Source organism: Rhinoderma darwinii, chromosome 9, assembly GCF_050947455.1.
Source record: "Rhinoderma darwinii isolate aRhiDar2 chromosome 9, aRhiDar2.hap1, whole genome shotgun sequence".
NCBI classification, from domain to species: Eukaryota; Metazoa; Chordata; class Amphibia; order Anura; family Rhinodermatidae; genus Rhinoderma; species Rhinoderma darwinii.
The window spans coordinates 89,302,309-89,323,530 of record NC_134695.1 but is presented as its reverse complement, the minus strand read 5'-3'; the positions used below and the strand labels follow the sequence as shown (position 1 = coordinate 89,323,530).

Genomic DNA, 21,222 nt, shown 5'->3' with positions numbered 1-21,222 from the left:
GACAGTCTGATCCTTGGGTCCTCCACCAATCTTGTGAATGGGCTGGTACAGAAAACCAATGGAGAAGTGGCCATAGGTAGTTTAGTCCAAGTGAGGTTTGTGCAATTTCAATTGAGAATGACTGCACATGCATGGTCACCTCTCCATTGATGGTCAACACCAATCCATTCTGAGGGTTAGTCGGGGTAATTTAAAGAAAACTCTTACATTTACTTTTTGTAGTTCTGAAATTTGCTGCAAGACACCACATTCAAACTTCTACCTGTACTGGTCATCTGCCCAGACTAAAAATCTAATTTTTCGCTAACTGATAAAGGGACAGCCATTGTGAGGTGTTTAAAGGCTATGTCAACCTTTGAACACACTTCTTTTCTTTTTTTAATAAAACAATGTATTTTTAATTTTTGATATACAGCTTCTCTGTATCCGTGATACATAGAGGCTGTATCTTGCGCTAAAACCCGAATCTATCAGGTCAGCAAGACTGATGGCTTCGGTGACAGCGGCTCAGTGTTTCTCTGACACACATGATGCACCTGTTATCAATTACATCTAAGTTCATAACTTAGATGTAGTCAATAACAGCTGGATCCTGTGTGTCAGAGACACACAGGACCTGCTGTCACCAAAGCCGTCAGTTCTGCTGAGCTGACGGATTCGGGTTTGAGCAGAAGATACAGCCTCTATGTATCACGGATACATAGAAGCTGTAAATCAAAAAGTTTAAAAAAAAAGTCATAATAAACAAATTAAAAGTTGCTTAAAACACTGTGGTACATTGTTTTATCATTAAAAAAAAAGTGTTTCATGCCTTACATAGCCTCCATTAGTCATCACTGTAAATGAATGCTTCTAAACAATACATTTTGTTGTTTTTCCTCACCTATTGGTGAGTAACTATAGAGGATGGAGAAGTTGCAGTCTCTCCTATGCCCTAGAGTCTGAGGGGGGCCCAAAACCACTAGTTTTGAAAATACTACATGATTTTTTTTTTTGGGGGGGGGGGAAGGGTTGCAGATTTTGTATCATGTTCAAGAACTTTAAAGGGGTTTGCCCATCGGGGACATTTATGGCATATCCACAGGATATGCCATAAATGTTAGATCGATGCAGGTCCCACCTCTGGGACCCGCACCTATCTGCAGAACGGGGCCCCCTAAACCCTGTTCTAAATTTCTCAGTTCCCGCTGCCTCCCAATTCCGGATTACATTGCCGGAAATTACGAAGTGGCCCGGGAGGCAGCAGGAACCGAGAAAGGTAGAACAGGGTTTAGGGGGGCCCCGTTCTAGAGATAAGTGCGTGTCCCAGAGGTGGGACCCACATCTATCTGAAATTGATGGCGTATCCTGTGGATATGCCGTAAATGTCCCTGATGGGCAAAGCCCTTTATGTTTCACTTCTGGAGGCAGTCATGTTGCTTACATCACATGACCACTATAACCCTGACGTGGGCATGGACTTAACAGAAAGTGAATTTCCCCTTTTAAGCGATTCCCTATATGAACTGCTGAGAACAATGAAGTGATGCAGAATTGGCCCAGAGTGTTTATCTTTGTTAACTTTATTTGCTAGTGAATGACATGCATCTATATGAAACCCACCAACCCCTTTACCCTATACCTTTATACGCGATATGTGCGCGTGTGGTATTGAAGACCCTATAAATTCTGTTGCTGTAGAGACTGATGTCCCAGTATAGAGTTGTACAAATTATCTGGGTATAACTAAAGCATAAGAAACATGGCAACTATTCTGTGACTCATTTTCTGTCACATACAATGTTTCAAATTGTATCATACGTGTCTCAATGTTACTTGATTCAGAAACATTATATTTACTAGAATAATAAGATAAAATGAATAAAAAACAAGAACTTATAGGTAAAGGATGTAGGTAAACGATAGGAAGTTTGCCGCGGTTTGACGTTTCATTAGATGTGGATGAATGGGTAACAATAAATGCAGAAAGGCTTCTTGGTGTGCGACTCATTAATAAGTCATTGGTCCTTTTGTTGGTGGGGACCAGGTACCTGCCCCCTGTGTCCACACAAGAATACAGATCTCCGGGGAGTAATTGGCGGATGTGAACTCGGACATGACGTTCTGAGAGGTATTTTTCCTCCAGTATCACATAAATCTGCAGTTTTCATCTGGCCTGGCAAGGACCCAAGTTGTTGGAGTTACTGTGTGGCTGCTTGTTTCGAGCTGTGTGGCTGTCAGTTATTAATCCAATGTAGTATGTTGGGGGGAGGGGGGGCAGATACTTACAGACAGAATCAAATACTAAGTGTGCTACTCTTATTATCATGCTCGCGATTTACACTAATCATTCCATGTTGAGGAAAAAGTGCAAAAATAGCATGCTAGAAGTGAAGCTCAGGGTAGGGGCCACATTTAAAGCTGTTGCGGAACTACAACTCCCAGCATGCCCTGACAGCTTGCAGTAATGTTAGATTTATTCCCTGTGCAAGCTGAGTGTATAGGAATACAAAAGGAAACCTGCAAAGTTGCAGAGAAGTGAAACGGCCCACTGCTTGCCAGCTGGTGCCATCAGCAGAATGCAGGCGCCATTTATGTTATTTGCAATTTTTAGAGCATTACTGGAATAGCTCTTTATCAGTTTCATTCATCGTGTGATGTTATGTGACCTGTTGGCTAGGCTGCTCATGTTCCCAGAGGACATAGCTGGCTGGAGTGTGACCAAGTTCTCACTGTCTGACAGAAGAGGGGATAATAATGCCTAATAATAATAATAATAATATTAATAGTAATAATAATGAGGCACATTATACAGGAATGCTTAAAGACATGGATGATCAGCTGATATCAGCTCCAGGGGAAATGTGGTCTTAGATGGCACCTACGGTATTCAAGGGAATGGTTGACCATGTATGATATTGGGATTGTCCGGGCACGGACCGGTTTTTCATGCTGATGACCTGTCCACCGGATATAAAAGAGTATCCGGCACACCAATTTTGAAACAAAGGTATTTTTATTTTGTTTTTGTTTTTAATGCCAGTGGCAGAGTGCGACGTTTCGGTCTAAGTGACCTTCATCAGGCACTGAGCCGTGCTGGAAAACTGTATAGACGAGCGCTAGTGGTGCTGATAGCGGCTGGCCGCTGTATCATGGTGCTCGGATAGGTCATCAGTATATGATCGTGGGGATCCGAAACCAGGACCCAGCACCGATCAACTGCTCCGGCTGTCTCCAGGCAATGGATGTCCATGCTGGAAGCAGATGGCTCCGGTCACAATATAGCGTCCGTGTTGTTGTATTGCAGCTCTGCTTCTATTCAAGTGAATAGGAGCAGAGTTGCAGTACTGCAGTACGGCCACTATGCAGTGTATGGAGCCATCTGCTCCCAGCACTGAACACTGCATAACATCCGATGCCCGGAGGCAGCCAGAGCAGCTGATTGGTGCGGTGTCCAGGTGTCAGACCCCCACTGATCATATACTGATGACCTATCCTGTGGATAAGTCATCAGTATGAAAACCGGTCCGTGCCTGGACAACCCCTTTAAATCCTTTAGAGTAACAGACACTTTTTACATTGGCTCTCTGCTTTGGCTAATAAAGGGGAATAAAATATTTATTTTATTAGAAAAAAAATTATTAGCTGTAACTCTATCCATACAAAATATACAAAGCATCGGAGATGTTAGAACCTTTAGTGATGCATTTTTAGGACTGTCAAATACCAAAATAAATAAATAATACTATTACTACTACTAATAATAATGTCATAATAAATTGCCATTGCAGGTTATACTAAATCTTCCATTCTAAAAGAAGTAATTTATAGAGTGTCAGGGCAAGGAGAGATACAGTGTATTATAATGGTCAGAGCACTGTCCAGAGCACATCTGTAATGCCTTCTATAACGCGAGTGGCTCGTCCCCACAAGGGCTCGGAGTGGTAATTGGATGTGCTCGGCAGTCTTTAAGCATTGTTACAGATCAGATTTCACTTGAGCAAAAGGATAACATCCAATTACTGGATACAGCGGGGACACTTTAAACTTGCCCAATTTAATAAGAGTAAGCAGATACTGTGATCATAATATAAGAGGTAGAAAGAAGGGATATTTAACCCCTTGATGAAAGCCAATTTGTGTGTCTGGCTATTTAATCAATCTCGACCGCAACATCTGAGGCGTTAAAAAAAAGGGGGTGGCCTCCTCCGGCAGCTCATCGCCCACTTAAACCCCCCCCCCCCACGCAGTGAGATTGTGGGGTGACGACGATTGTTATGGCAGCCCAGGGGCCTAATGAAGGACCCCAGGGCTGCCTTCACTCTGCCTCTGCTTAGCAGAAGCCTGTAAAAACGACGATATACTGCAATTCCTTTAGTCCCCTAGGGGGAAAAATAAAGTGTGTAAAAAAAAAAAAAAGTGATAAAAAGTTTTTAGTCGTGAAAAAAAACAACCTTTTCCCATTTTCCCTCTAAAGTAATGTAAAAAATAAAAAAAGTTAACAAAATTGGTATTGCTGCATCCATAAAAGTCTGAACTATTATAATATAGCATTATTTAATGCGCACTGTGAACACCGTAAAAAAATGTAAAAGCGCCAAAATAGCCATTTTTTGGGTCAACTTTACAAAAATTTTTTTTATAAAGACTGATCACAAAGTTCTATGTACCAAAAAATGGTACCGATAAAAACTACAGCTAGTCCCGCAAAAAATAAGCCCTTGCACCGCTGAAAAAATAAAAAAGTTATGGCTCTCAGAATGTGGCGACACAAAACGTTTTGGGTTTTTTTTAACAAAAAGTTTATCATCAATAAAAGTAGTAAAATATTTAAAAAAAATTGTATAAATTTGGTGTCACCGTAATCGTATTGAGCCACAGAATAAAGATAAACTGAAGTTTTTACCGCACGGTGAAATCCGTAAAAACGAAACCCAAAAAACAAATTGAGGAATTGCAGTTTTTTCCAACTTCAGCCTGCAAATAATTTTTTTCAGTTCCCCAGTACATTATATGGAACTATAAATGGTACCAAAAGAAACTACAACTCCTCCAGCAAAAAGCCCTCACACCACTCTATTGACGGAAAAATAAAAAAAGTTATGGCTCTTGGAATGCGGGGAGTGAAAAACAAAAAATTCAAAAATAGTTCGGGGATACCAATTGTGTTTACTTTTTCTATTGCTTACATCGTTTTTGGTGAAAAATTGAAAAAAGGGGGGGTCTTATAACTTCGTTATTTTTTTTCTATTTTTAAAATTTTTATTTAACATTTCTAAACTTTTTTGTTTTTTTAGACCCCCTAGGGGACTTTACCATGCGATCACACGTGCAATACCCTGCAATACTTATGTATTGCCTTTATCTGTGCTCTACAATTAAGTTCTGCCTCTGGCAAGGCTTAAAGCACTGATGGCAGACCTGGAGGTCTATAATAGGCCTCCGGGTGCAATGATATCCAATCGGTACCCTGCAATTTAGTCTAGAAAGGTTGGCAATCGGGAGACAGAGGGAGTCCCCTTCCTCTATCTCACCACTCTGATGCCACGGTCGCTATTGATCACAGCATCTGAGGGGTTGAACGGTAGGGGTCGGAGTTATCTCCAATCCCAGCCGTTGCAAGTGGAAGTCAGCGGTTTGACACAGCAGACGCCCGCTCCTGAGACAACGCCATATTGTAATGCCGTACATCCGACGTAGATGTATGTTGGATGTTGCCAAGCCTTTAAAGGGGTCCGTTCAGAAGTGGGATAATTATATTTCATTTCTTTTCTACATAGTGCAATATGCACTTCACACTAAGCATTTCATTTGAGCAATAAATCTCTCCCTTTCAGGATGCAGCCATTTTTGGGATTTTCGTTTTAGTCTTTTCCTCCCCACCTTCCAAAAGCCATAACTTTTTTATTTTTCTGTCAATACAGTCATACGAGGGCTTGTTTTCCGCAGGACGAGTTGCGGTTTTTCATGACACAATTTAATGTACGATATAATGTATTGGGAAACTGAAAAAAAAACTTTGTGGGGTGGAATAGGAAAAAAACAGCGATTCCTCAATATTTTGATGGGTTTCGCTTTTACGGCTTTCACTATAAAGTAAAAAGGCCACGTTAACTTTATTCTACCGGTCAATACGGCTACGACAATACCAATTGTATATAGTTTTTTTTATGTTTTACTACTGTTGCAAAAAAGAAACTAATTGTTAAAAATAAAAGTTTGTGTTTTGTCGCCACATTCTGAGAGACATAACTTTTTTTCTTTTTCCGTCGATTGAGGGCTTATTTCTTGTGGGGTGAGTTTTAGTTTCTATTGGTACCATTTTGGGCTACATGAGACTTTTTGATCACTTTTTATTTCATTTCTTGTGGGATATGAAGTGGCCAAAAAACTGTGAATTTGTGTTTTATATTTTTTTCTTTTTACAGCGTTCACCGTGTACGTTAAATAATGGTATGATGTAATAGGTCAGACTTTTATGGACACAGCGATACCAATTGTGTATATTTTTTACATTATTTCAGAGGAAAAAATTGGAAAAGGCGGGTTTTTTAACTTTGATATTTTTTTTTAACACTACTAAAAACTTTATTTAACTCTTTTTAACACATTTCATTAGTCCCCCTAAGAGACTTGGACCTTTTGGTACAATACACTGCAATACTAATGTACTGCAGAATGTTGTCATTTTTACAGGCACCTGGGCTGCCATGACAACCATTGGCGTCCCGCCGATCGCGTTGGGGGCCGATGATCTAAGGGGCACCCCCTCTTTCTAACGTCTAAGGCCCCATGCACACGAACGTAAAAACACCCATAATTATGGACCCATAGACTTCTATTGGCCACAGGTACCTTCCCGTTTGCTTACGGGAAGGTGCCCGGGCCGTTATAAAATATGGAACATATCCTATTTCAGGCCGGCACGGGCAGGCCCATAGAAGTCTATGGGGCTCCAGTAATTACGGGTGGCTACGTGTGTGCATCCGTAATTACGGGACCGTTGCTAGGCCACATCAGGGGATAGTCACTGTCCAGGGTGCTGAAAGAGTTAACTGATCGGCAGTAATTCTTTCAGCACCCGGGACAGTGACTACCGCTGGAGTTAATAGTATTAAAAGTTAACTTACCCAGAACTCCCTGCTTCTTCCTCCAATCCGGCCTCCCGGGCTGACGTTTCATCCCATGTGACCGCTGCAGCCAATCACAGGTCAATCACTGGCTGCAGCGGTCATATGGACTGCCGCATCATCCAGGGAGGTCGGACTGGATGTCAAAAGAGGGACACGTCACCAAGACAACGACCGGGGAACGTATGAACTTCTTTTACTTTCAATCGCTGCGGAAACTCTGCCTGAAAGGCACTGATAGAGATAAGGGGCTGCCGACTAGTGGAGAGAAAACAGGTCCGTAAATACGGGTGGAATACTGGTGACAATGGACCCGTATTTACGGGCACGGGTCCGTAAATACTGGTGGAATACGCGTCGAATACGTGTGACAAATTACCTGTATTTACGCCAGTATTTACAGAAGGAAAAAATATACCTTAGTGTGCATGGGGCCTTAGATGCTGCAATCGTGCTTGATCGCAGCATCTAAGGGGTTAAAGAGCCAGGAAAAGCGTGACCATTGTTCCTGGCCTTTAGTCCCGGTTGTCAGCTGTAAAACACAGCTCACAACCGCTGTGTACGGAGCAGCCTCAACGGGTGAGCCCGCTCCAAATATTACCCCCAGCATCACTAACAATAGTAGGTCGTGGTGCACGAACCTTCTGAAAAGATGACCGACTAAGTGTACTATGTGCAAAGAACATAAAACATAACATTTTTGTCAGGTCTGCTTAAAAAGGGATGAAACGTAGGCAAGGTTACATTGGCATCATGGCCTAATTTTGTAGATTTTAATAGTCAAGTATACAGTATACACCAAAAGTCCTACAAAAATAATTAGAAGCAGATGTATTTGTCGTTCTTTGAACACCATAGAAATTTTTTTCTGCAGAAAAGCTGCATTTACGATTCTGTTGGTTGTTATTGGACACAGTCGACAAGTTTGTTGTCAGACACCCCCCTATGTGTAGGCGTGATCTGTAAACTGTAAAATGGTTTCTAAAGGTGGATATACACTGAATGACCGCTTTATTAAAGACACCGGCCCGTTCACGATTGAAGTTTTCCTGTAGGCAAACTAGACACGTGACTACGGAGGCAGCATAAAATCAAGTGAACAAGTTTTCCGTGAATCCGTTTCAGTGGAAATCCACATTAGAATGGGAAAAATCGAGCGATCTGAGCAACTGTGAACGAGGCATGGTCATCGGAGCCAGTATTACAATAAGGCTGGGTTCACACGACCTATTTTCAGACGTAAACGAGGCGTACTATGCCTCGTTTTACGTTTGAAAATAGGGCTACAATACGTCGGCAAACATCTGCCCATTCATTTGAATGGGTTTGCCGACGTACTGTGCAGACGACCTGTCATTTACGTGTCGTTGTTTGACAGCTGTCAAACGACGACGCGAAAAAATACAGCCTCGTCAAAAGAAGTGCAGGGCACTTCTATACAATATATGCGGGACACTTCTATACATTATATGCAGGACACTTCTTTGGACGTTTTTGGAGCAGTTTTCTCATAGACTCCAATGAAAACAGCTCCAAAAACGGACTTAAAAAACGCAGCGAAAACGGCACGAAAAACGCCGCGAAAAATGCGAGTTGGTCAAAAAACGTCTGAAAAGCAGGGTCTGTTTTCCCTTGAAAACAGCTCTGGATTTTCAGACGTTTTTGGTCACTACGTGTGCACATACCCTAAGGGTATGTTCACACGAGGGCGTCCGTTACGGCTGAAATTACAGGGATGTTTCAGCCTGAAAACATCCCCGTAATTTCAGCCGTACCGGCATGTGCAGGCGCTTGAACGCCGCGTCCATTACGGCCGTAATTGGTGCTGCTATTCATTGGAGTGAATGAATAACGGCTCCAATTACGGCCAAAGAAGTGACAGTTCACTTCTTTGACGCGGGCGTCTATTTACGCGCCGTCATTTGACAGCGGCGCGTAAATATACGCCTCGTGTGAACAGACAAACGTCTGCCCATTGCTTTCAATGGGCAGATGTTTGTCAACGCTATTGAGGCGCTATTTTCAGACGTAATTCGGGGCAAAAACGCCCGAATTACGTCCGTAAATAGGCCGTGTGAACATACCCTAACTGCCAACCTTGTGGGGTTTTCTTGTACAACGGTGTAAAGAGTATACAGAGAATGATGTGCTTGAGGAAAAACATCCAGCGAAAGGGGATCCTGATGACGTCAACAAGTTGTCGACAAAAGGGGTCAGAGGAGGATGTCAAGAACCATTCTGGCGAACAGGCGGTGCACATTCAAGCAAATTGCAGCCAAATCCAACACTGGGGCTTTAACTAACGTGTCAAAATGCACAACTCGCCGATCCTTAGCACGGAACAGCAGACGAGAAACACAAAGGCAACACTCCAGGGGGCAAAAGAGCGCAAAAATTGGATCACTGGGCAGTGTAAAATATCCCTGGTCAGATGAATCCAGATTTCTGTTGCATCATGCTGATTAGGGGAGGGAGGGTCAGAATTTGGCGCAAGCATCATGAATCGATGAACCCTTCCGGTCAGGTGTGAACAGTTCAGGCTGGTAGAGGTGGAGTAATGGTGTGGGGGATGTTTTTTTGGCACACCATGCATGCTCTGAAACCTGTGGATGTATGGTTGAACAGTAGGGCGTACCTTAGAATTGTGGACAACCAAGTGCCTCCCTTCATGGCAGCTGTATACCCAATGGCAGGAGGACACTTTAGCGTCAACTGCAAGAAGCGATCCTGTCCGCGTGTGTCCAAAATTCCTGCAGAACGATTTCAACACCTAGTGGGATATATGCCACGAAGAATTGTTGCAGTTCTAAAGGCCAAAAGGAGGTCAAATGTTCTACTAGATGAGTGTCTCTAATGTAATAGTATATATTTTCCATATACCCTTTTCAGTGGTTTGAGAGTTGTAACAGCCTCTTTATTTTACAAGAACAGGGTAAACCTAAGCGTAACCCAGTGTACACAACTACGCAACGGAGTAGTGATATTAAACCTAGGTGAAGTGTTTAGCCGTCTAGAGACAGTAGAAGAAAATCTATATTAGTAGGGGATGGAGTTTGGAACTCTCCTTGCCATTTATGCAAAATTGTCCAATCCCCTGTAGGCCAGGGCCACACAGTTTAGATGTAGTTTTAGGCAAAATACCAAAGTGTATACAAATGAAAGGAGACACATCAGTCTTTTCTTTATCATACCAATGAGAGAGACTCTAGACATGGACCGCACATCCACTGTATACAATGATCAATTGCGGCTAGGCAAAATTATTAAACATGAACAAGAGGTTCTTTGTAACATTTTGATCAAATTGTATGCAAGCCCACTTGCCACTTCACGGCGACCTCTTAAAAGTGGGTCCCTACTCTATCGGTTGCACCATCGCGTGGCGGTCACCGCCACTGCAGCACCGCTCCTGCAGAGGGAGCAACCCAGAGGCCCAAAAGCACCCATGCCATCGGGCCAAGCCAAGCCTCCTTGGCTCTGGGCCACGTCCCCCCACAAGTGCAGCACCACAGCAACAGACACCACCCCACAGTAGCACAACAAGTGAACAGATGGAATAAGCTCACCTTACCATGCACCCCCAGTGGACAACTGAGAGTACAAGCAGGAGAAGGAACACTTATGAGGTCATTCCTTTTCTTTATACCTTTCCTTCTTTTTGGATCCACTTCTGGCTTTGACTAACAAAAACGAGCCAAAAACAACCACAAAAACTGCATCAAACTGTGTGTGTGATCCCGGCCTTCAGCTTCGGTTGCATTTCTGTCATTTAAAACAAGGCAATAGAAAGATTAAATAGGATCAAGTGTAAATGAAACCAGTGATTGACGGACGTTGTGGACAGGACTGTTGTATATCCTGATTTACTAAATGAAGAATGTTAATTATGTTGGTTTGAAATGTTCACTCCTCGAACTAGAACAATGGCCCTTACATAACGCCATTGCGAGGTTCTAATCTCATTTAGGCCAAAGGTCTTTATATACTATTTTTTGCCATACACATTGCCAATAAGGGGCATTTAGCCAATTGTTACATTCTTTTTTTTCTATATAAAGCGACAGTGCTACTAATTATATTTCTTTCTTTTAAGCCTCTTCTGAAGGTCAGGTCTTTTGAAAAAAAGTAACAGGGTTTCATTTGTTTTAACATGAGCTCAAAATAGCTGGAAATTAATTTAAAATTGGCTTTTGTTAAATTGGGATTTATCAGCTAACAATTAAACGGCATATTAACCTTATTTTATATAAAGCTTATAGGTGAAGCATTCAAGAGCTAAAAACTCAGATTCGGGTGATGATTCCAGAATTCTCCACTCCTTATACTTCTAGCTAGCCTGGAGCCCCCACATCTGATTTTGTTGTGTTTAACCATCTTTGCCCAAAAAACCTGTTGGGGGGGGGGTACCTGAGAAATGGAGATGAGAAAGACTGGTCTATGGGGCCTGGCAGACAGTTCGCACCCATCATGGGAAACATCGATCCGACAGCTCACATTCGGTCCAATACTATTACTTCCCTGAGAGAAGTGTTGCCAAAGCGGTGTCTGTTTCTTACACCTCTGCTCTATTAAAATAACATGCATGTCGGGGACGATAGCGGTCAGTCGAACATTCGACGGATGCACTCTGGCACGGAGTCCGTTTGGCAGTGCACGGAGCCTGTACAGATCCTTTAATATGAAGCTGTGTGAAGTAGAAGACATACATAGGTACAGTAGAGTGCTCGTGCACCTCTATCGATGCTCTTTTATGGCCCCATACAAAACAGAGCCATAATACAGCCATGTGCAAGAGCCCTGACTCTTCACAACAACTTTGGTCAATAAAAGGAGAGGGGAGCAGGAGTGTTTTGTGGCTATCTGGCTATAATGCAGCACTAAAATGTAAATTATAGCTCAGAAGTTTTTGTTACAAAAGATTTTTCATTGTGGCCCTGCAGCTTTAACAGGGCCCTACTTGCCATGTGCCATTTAGAATACTGGTAACTTCTTATGGCACAGGAGTTTTTTGCCCCCCCTCAGGCAACAAAGCCTGGGTGTAGCAGCTACCCTTGCACCCTCTATAGCTACACCCCTGGTATAAATCATAAAGCAATCCAAATTAAAAAGTTTGACCTGCTGCCCCGCTCCTAAATTAACCGGCGATGGACCAGCGCTGATGATGTTGGTTTTACTAGACACAGGGTCCGACTTTATCAGCACTAGTACATTGGAGGGCTGTGGAGAGGGTGGGTGGCGTGTCTCTGACTTCCAAAGAAGCTCTGCAAAGGGAAGAGGAAAGTGGAAAATGGGGGACCCGAATGAAGGCCGGATCATTCAGGAGCCGGGCAACAGGCCGATTGACTATACATTTACATTTTATATTTGGACTGGAGGGTCGCTTTATTTTAACATTTGATTCTTTCTGCAACATACAATTGTTATGTTATGCACGGCTCTGTAATGGTGCCTGTGAGTGCAAAGATATGGGACTAAAATCAACAGGATGTATAAATCTGTAGAATAAATGCAAGGAGAAAAAATAATGTGTATTTAAGGCCTGAGCACATACTACACACCAAGTTTACGTTTCTTAATCATCCCGCTTCCACGTGCGCAGTTCATGGCATTGTGGCCCCTCTACTACATGGTCATGAAGAATGAGCGACGATCACATTCATTTAGGAACCTGTACAGTTGTACATGCCATAATCCGCTTATAGGTCCTAAGCTCAGGAAAAAAACCTTTGAGGAATGTCAGATTACTGCGCACAATGCTGGTTCATGTTGTTACATGCACAAGTCAGAGTCTGGGAGAGCAGCCGCTACAATACAGGCACTAGGTCATTTGGGGAATCAAGACGGAGCTTATATCACCAATACCGATTTAATATCCAGAATACCACTGATGTATTTCACGGGGTGTATATTGGATAATACTATGGAGATTAAACACTTATTTTATCCCCCAGGGCTTCAAACCCTTAAAATTAAGATCCAATAAGACATTTCACATATATGATGGTGTATAGAGTTTACCTTTGAATGGCATTAAATACATCAAAGATTAATATGGACAGATTTCAGTAGAAGTCTTTCAGTGCAACAACTAGATGTAGAACTGGACTTAGATGAGTGGGTCCCAATTGGAGAAACTTTAGATTAGAGATGTTTAAAAGTACAAAGTGACAGGAGCTTCAGAGCTCACAGAAATGTTCCTTTAGAATTGCACGTTTCCTATAAATTATGCTCATCTTGATAGTGATATGGAGCATGCTGGTATAACCTGGGCATCTTCTGTATATAATTATATATGTACAGCTGGTATAAGTTACACATCTTCTTGTATATAGTGATATGGAGCATGCTGGTATAACCTGGGTATCTTCTGTATATAATTATATATGTACAGCTGGTATAAGTTATACATCTTCTTGTATATAGTGATATGGAGCATGCTGGAATAACCTGGGTATCTTTTGTATATAATTATATATGTACAGCTGGTATAAGTTATACATCTTCTTGTATATAGTGATATGGAGCATGCTGGTATAACCTGGGTATCTTCTGTATATAATTATATATATGTACAGCTGGTATAAGTTATACATCTTCTTGTATATAGTGATATGGAGCATGCTGGTATAACCTGGGTATCTTCTGTATGTAATTATATATGTACAGCTGGTATAAGTTATACATCTTCTTGTATATAGTGATATGGAGCATGCTGGTATAACCTGGGTATCTTCTGTATATAATTATATATGTACAGCTGGTATAAGTTATACATCTTCTTGTCTATAGTGATATGAAGCATGCTGGAATAACCTGGGTATCTTCTGTATATAATTATTTATGTACAGCTGGTATAAGTTATACATCTTCCTGTATATAGTGATATGGAGCATGGTGGTATAACCTGGGCATCTTCTGTATATAATTATATATGTACAGCTGGTATAAGTTATACATCTTCTTGTATATAGTGATATGGAGCATGCTGGTATAACCTGGGTATCTTCTGTATATAATTATATATGTACAGCTGGTATAAGTTATATGTCTTCTTGTATATAGTCATATGGAGCATGCTGGTATAACCTGGGTATCTTCTGTATATAATTATATATGTACAGCTGGTATAAGTTATACATCTTCTTGTATATAGTGATATGGAGCATGCTGGAATAACCTGGGTATCTTCTGTATATAATTATATATGTACAGCTGGTATAAGTTATACATCTTCTTGTATATAGTGATATGGAGCATGCTGGTATAACCTGGGCATCTTCTGTATATAATTATATATGTACAGCTGGTATAAGTTATACATCTTCTTGTATATAGTGATATGGAGCATGCTGGAATAACCTGGGTATCTTCTGTATATAATTATATATGTACAGCTGGTATAAGTTATACATCTTCTTGTATATAGTGATATGGAGCATGCTGGTATAACCTGGGCATCTTCTGTATATAATTATATATGTGCAGCTGGTATAAGTTATACATCTTCTTGTATATAGTGATATGGAGCATGCTGGTATAACCTGGCTATCTTCTGTATATAATTATATATGTACAGCTGGTATAAGTTATACATCTTCTTGTATACAGTGATATGGAGCATGCTGGTATAACCTGGGCATCTTCTGTATATAATTATATATGTACAGCTGGTATAAGTTATACATCTTCTTGTATATAGTGATATGGAGCATGCTGGTATAACCTGGGTATCTTCTGTATATAATTATATATGTACAGCTGGTATAAGTTATACATCTTCTTGTATATAGTGATATGGAGCATGCTGGTATAACCTCAGCATCTTCTGTGTATAATTATATATGTACAGCTGGTATAAGTTATATATCTTCTTGTATATAGTGATATGGAGCATGCTGGTATAACCTGAGCATCTTCTGTGTATAATTATATATGTACAGCTGGTATAAGTTATATATCTTCTTGTATATAGTGATATGGAGTATGCTGGTATAACCTGAGCATCTTCTTTGTATAATTATATATGTACAGCTGATATAACCTGGGTGTCTTCTGTATATAATTATATATGTACAGCTGGTATAAGTTATACATATTCTTGTATATAGTGATATGGAGCATGCTGGTATAACCCGGGTATCTTCTGTATATAATTATATACGTACAGCTGGTATAAGTTAAACATATTCTTGTATATAGTGATATGGAGCATGCTGGTATAACCTGGGTATCTTCTGTATATAATTATATATGTACAGCTGGTAGAAGTTATACATCTTCTTGTATATAATGATATGGAGCATGCTGGTATAACCTGGGTATCTCCTGTATATAATTATATATGTACAGCTGGTATAAGTTATACATCATCTTGTATATAGTGATATGGAGCATGCTGGTATAACCTGGGCATCTTCTGTGTATAATTATATATGTACAGCTGGTATAAGTTATACATCTTTGTGTATATAGTGATATGGAGCATGCTGGTATAATCTGGGCATCTTCTGGTATATAATTATATATGTACAGCTGATATAAGTTATACATCATCTTGTATATAGTGATATGGAGCATGCTGGTATAACCTGGGCATCTTCTGTATATAATTATATATGTACAGCTGGTATAAGTTATACATCTTTGTGTATATAGTGATATGGAGCATGCCGGTATAATCTGGGCATCTTCTGGTATATAATTATATATATACAGCTGGTATAAGTTATACATCATCTTGTATATAGTGATATGGAACATGCTGGTATAACCTGGGTATCTTCTGTATATAATTATATATGTACAGCTGGTATAAGTTATACATCTTCTTGTATATAGTGATATGGAGCATGCTGGTATAACCTGGCTATCTTCTGTATATAATTATATATGTACAGCTGGTATAAGTTATACATCTTCTTGTATATAGTGATATGGAGCATGCTGGTATAACCTGGGTATCTTCTGTATATAATTATATATGTACAGCTGGTATAAGTTATACATCTTCTTGTATATAGTGATGTGAAGCATGCTGGTATAACCTGGGTATCTTCTGTATATAATTATATATGCACAGCTGGTATAAGTTATACATCTTCTTGTAAATAGTGATATGGAGCAGGCTGGTATAACCTGGGTATCTTCTGTATATAATTAGATCTCTACAGCTGGTATAAGTTATACATCTTCTTGTATATAGTGATATGGAGCATGCTGGTATAACCTGGGTATCTTCTGTATATAATTATATATGCACAGCTGGTATAAGTTATACATCTTCTTGTATACAGTGATATGGATCATGCTGGTATAACCCGGGTATCTTCTGTATATAATTATATATGTACAGCTGGTATAAGTAATACATCTTCCTGTATATAGAGATATGGAGCATGCTGGTATAATCTGGGCATCTTCTGTATATAATTATATATGTACAGCTGGTATAAGTTATACATCTTCTTGTATATAGTGATATGGAGCATACTGGTATAACCTGGGTATCTTCTGTATATAATTATATATACAGAAGATACCCAGGTTATACCAGCATGCTCCATATCACTATATACAAGAAGATGTATAACTTATAGCAGCTGTACAGCTGCTATAAGTTATACATCTTCTTGTATATAGTGATATGGAGCATGCTGGTATAACCTGGGTATCTTCTGTATATAATTATATATGTATAGCTGGTATATGTTATATATCTTCTTGTATATAGTGATATGGAGCATGCTGGTATAACCTGGGTATCTCCTGTATATAATTATATATGTACAGCTGGTATAAGTTATACATCTTCTTGTATATAGTGATATGGAGCATGCTGGTATAACCTGGGTATCTCCTGTATATAATTATATATGTACAGCTGGTATAAGTCCTACATCTTCTTGTATATAGTGATATGGAGCAGGCTGGTATAACCTGGGCATCTTCTGGTATATAATTATATATGTACAGCTGGTATAAGTTATATATCTTCTTGTATATAGTGATATGGAGCATGCTGGTATAACCTGGGTATCTTCTGGTATATAATTATATATGTACAGCTGATATAAGTTATACATCATCTTGTATATAGTGATATGGAGCATGCTGGTATAACCTGGGTATCTTCTGTATATAATTATATAAGTACAGCTGGTATAAGTTATACATCTTGTATATAGTGATATGGAGCATGCTGGTATAACCTGGGTATCTTCTGTATGTAATTATATATGTACAGCTGGTATAAGTTATATATCTTCTTGTATATAGTGATATGGAGAATGCTGGTATAACCTGGGTATCTCCTGTATATAATTATATATGTACAGCTGGTATAAGTTATACATCTTCTTGTATATAGTGATATGGAGCATGCTGGTATAACCTGGGCATCTTCTGTATATAATTATATATGTACAGCTGGTATAAGTTATACATCTTCTTGTATATAGTGATATGGAGCATGCTGGTATAACCTGGGTATCTTCTATATATAATCATATATGTACAGCTGGTAGAAGTTATACATCTTCTTGTATATAATGATATGGAGCATGCTGGTATAACCTGGGTATCTCCTGTATATAATTATATATGTACAGCTGGTATAAGTTATACATCATCTTGTATATAGTGATATGGAGCATGCTGGTATAACCTGGGCATCTTCTGTGTATAATTATATATGTACAGCTGGTATAAGTTATACATCTTTGTGTATATAGTGATATGGAGCATGCTGGTATAATCTGGGCATCTTCTGGTATATAATTATATATGTACAGCTGATATAAGTTATACATCATCTTGTATATAGTGATATGGAGCATGCTGGTATAACCTGGGCATCTTCTGTATATAATTATATATGTACAGCTGGTATAAGTTATACATCTTTGTGTATATAGTGATATGGAGCATGCCGGTATAATCTGGGCATCTTCTGGTATATAATTATATATATACAGCTGGTATAAGTTATACATCATCTTGTATATAGTGATATGGAGCATGCTGGTATAACCTGGGCATCTTCTGTATATAATTATATATGTGCAGCTGGTATAAGTTATACATCTTCTTGTATATAGTGATATGGAGCATGCTGGTATAACCTGGGTATCTTCTGTATATAATTATATATGTATAGCTGGTATAAGTTATATATCTTCTTGTATATAGTGATATGGAGCAGGCTGGTATAACCTGGGCATCTTCTGGTATATAATTATATATGTACAGCTGGTATAAGTTATATATCTTCTTGTATATAGTGATATGGAGCATTCTGGTATAACCTGGGTATCTTCTGGTATATAATTATATATGTACAGCTGATATAAGTTATACATCATCTTGTATATAGTGATATGGAGCATGCTGGTATAACCTGGGCATCTTCTGTGTATAATTATATATGTACAGCTGGTATAAGTTATACACCTTTGTGTATATAGTGATATGGAGAATGCTGGTATAATCTGGACATCTTCTGGTATATAATTATATATGTACAGCTGGTATAAGTTATACATCTTCTTGTATATAGTGATATGGAGCATGCTGGTATAACCTGGGCATCTTCTGTATATAATTATATATGTACAGCTGGTATAAGTTATACATCTTCTTGTATATAGTGATATGGAGCATGCTGGTATAATCTGGGCATCTTCTGGTATATAATTATATATGTACAGCTGGTATAAGTTATACATCTTCTTGTATATAGTGATATGGCGCATGCTGGTATAATCTGGGCATCTTCTGGTATATAATTATATATGTACAGCTGGTATAAGTGTAATGGCCGGAAGGAGGTGAAGGGAAAGTGAGCCCTAATCTACCCACCGCCCTGTCCCTGCCTACTTGCAACGACTCGCCCTAGGCGACGAGGTGCAACTGGGCGGCGGTCCCTACGCTGTCTAAGTGCACAGGAAAACAAACAGGGAACATGCAAGGGAAGGGGCAGTAGCCACGGAACGCCACGAGGAAACGGAGCGGCGAACGGACAGTCAGGACCAGGACGAAGTGAGTACACCCAAGCGGGCAAGGAGACAGAAGCAAGCCAGGGGCAAAGCAAGCAGGTCAAGCAGAACTGCAGCAAGGCAGAAGCACGGCAGAAGCAGGCTGGAGCAAGCAGCAGTGGGGCCAGGAATCCAAAAGAATTACAAGCACTGAGGGAGAGAACAGGGCAGGTAATAAAGGACAGGGGGCGGAGCTAACTCCGACAGACCAGGCCGCGATAGGCTCTCCCACTCCTGAGCCTGCCACCCTGGTTGGTGGGAGATGGTGTCAGTCGAACAGGTCTGGCCTCAGGTGTGGATTGATTAATCCCAGGAGTATACCTAGATGAAGTACCTGGCAGATCCCTAACAGTACTCCCCCTTTTATGAGGGGCCACCGGACCCTTACTAAGGGGACCCGGTTTAGTGGGGAAGAGAAGGTGGAACCTCCTGATCAATACCCCAGCGTGAACATCACGGGCAGGTACCCAAGTCCTCTCCTCCGGCCCGTATCCTCTCCAATGGACCAGGTACTGGAGGGAGCCCTGGACCATCCTACTGTCCATAATCTTGGCCACCTCTTATTCCACCCCCTCAGGGGTGAGAACGGGAACAGGAGGTATCCTCGAGGGGGACCAGGACGGGGAGCAGCGTTTAAGGAGGGAGGCATGGAAGACGTCATGTATGCGAAATGATAGGGGGAGCTCCAGACGGAAGGATACAGGGTTGAGGACTTCAATGATCTTATAAGGTCCAATAAATCGGGGAGCAAACTTCCTGGACGGGACCTTAAGGCGCAAGTTCCTGGACGACAACCAGACCAAATCCCCGACGACAAACCGGGGGTTAGCAGAACGTCTACTATCCGCCTGAATCTTTTGTGCGCTCTGGGACGCCTCTAGGTTCTTCTGAACCTGGGCCCAGACGGTGCACAGTTCCCGATGAACATCCTCTACCTCAGGATTATTGGAACAACCAGGGGAGACGGAGGAGAATCTTGGGTTAAACCCGAAATTACAGAAAAACGGGGAGACCCCTGACGAGTTACTGACCCGGTTATTCAAGGAAAATTCAGCAAGGGGAAGGAATGAGACCCAATCGAATTGACAGTCAGAGATGAAACACCTTAAATATTGTTCCAGGGATTGGTTGGTCCTTTCCGTTTTGCCATTAGTTTCGGGATGGAAGGCGGAGGAGAAGGACAGATCAATCTCCAACTTTTTACAAAAAGCTCTCCAAAATAAGGAAACAAATTGTACCCCTCTGTCAGAAACGATATTGACTGGGGCCCCATGGAGACGCAGGATGTGTTTCACAAACAAAGAAGCTAACGTCTTGGCGTTAGGTAGCTTCTTAAGGGGCACAAAGTGGCACATCTTGCTGAAGCGGTCGACTACCACCCACACCACCGACTTGCCCTGAGATGGAGGCAAATCGGTGATAAAATCCATGGAGATATGGGTCCAAGGTCTCTGGGGAATGGGCAAGGAACGTAGTAGGCCCGCAGGTCGGGACCTAGGGGTTTTGGACCTAGCGCAAACCTCACAAGCGGCGACGTAAGCCCTAACGTCTTTAGGCAACCCAGGCCACCAATAGTTTCTGGTAATGAGGTGTTTGGTGCCCAAGATGCCAGGATGACCAGATAGAGCGGAGTCATGGTTTTCCCTGAGTACCCTCAGCCGGTATTGCAGGGGAATAAACAGTTTGTCCCCAGGGAGGTTCCCGGGAGCTGAACCTTGATCAGCCGCGATATCAGAAGCTAAATCAGAATCCGTGGCAGAGACGATTATACCAGGGGGTAAAATACAAGCAGGATCCTTCTCAGAAGGAGGATTGGCCATGAAACTACGTGACAGAGCATCAGCCTTAATATTCTTGGACCCAGCCCTATAGGTAACCAAGAAATTAAATCTGGTAAAGAATAGTGCCCACCGAGCTTGTCTAGGATTAAGCCTCCGGGCCGATTCTAGGAAAACCAGATTCTTGTGATCCGTAAGGACCGTTACCTGGTGTCTGGCCCCCTCCAGGAAGTGCCGCCACTCCTCAAAAGCCCATTTAATGGCTAGAAGTTCGCGGTTGCCAATATCATAGTTACTCTCCGT

At 41.0% G+C, this 21,222-nt stretch overlaps 1 protein-coding gene across 1 annotated transcript in view; it reads left to right on the top strand.

The window, feature by feature from the left end:
- The window catches only part of SLC7A10 (solute carrier family 7 member 10), a 47,802-nt gene that overhangs the window by 1,141 nt on the left and 25,439 nt on the right, over positions 1–21,222 (top strand). The window lies entirely within an intron of this gene.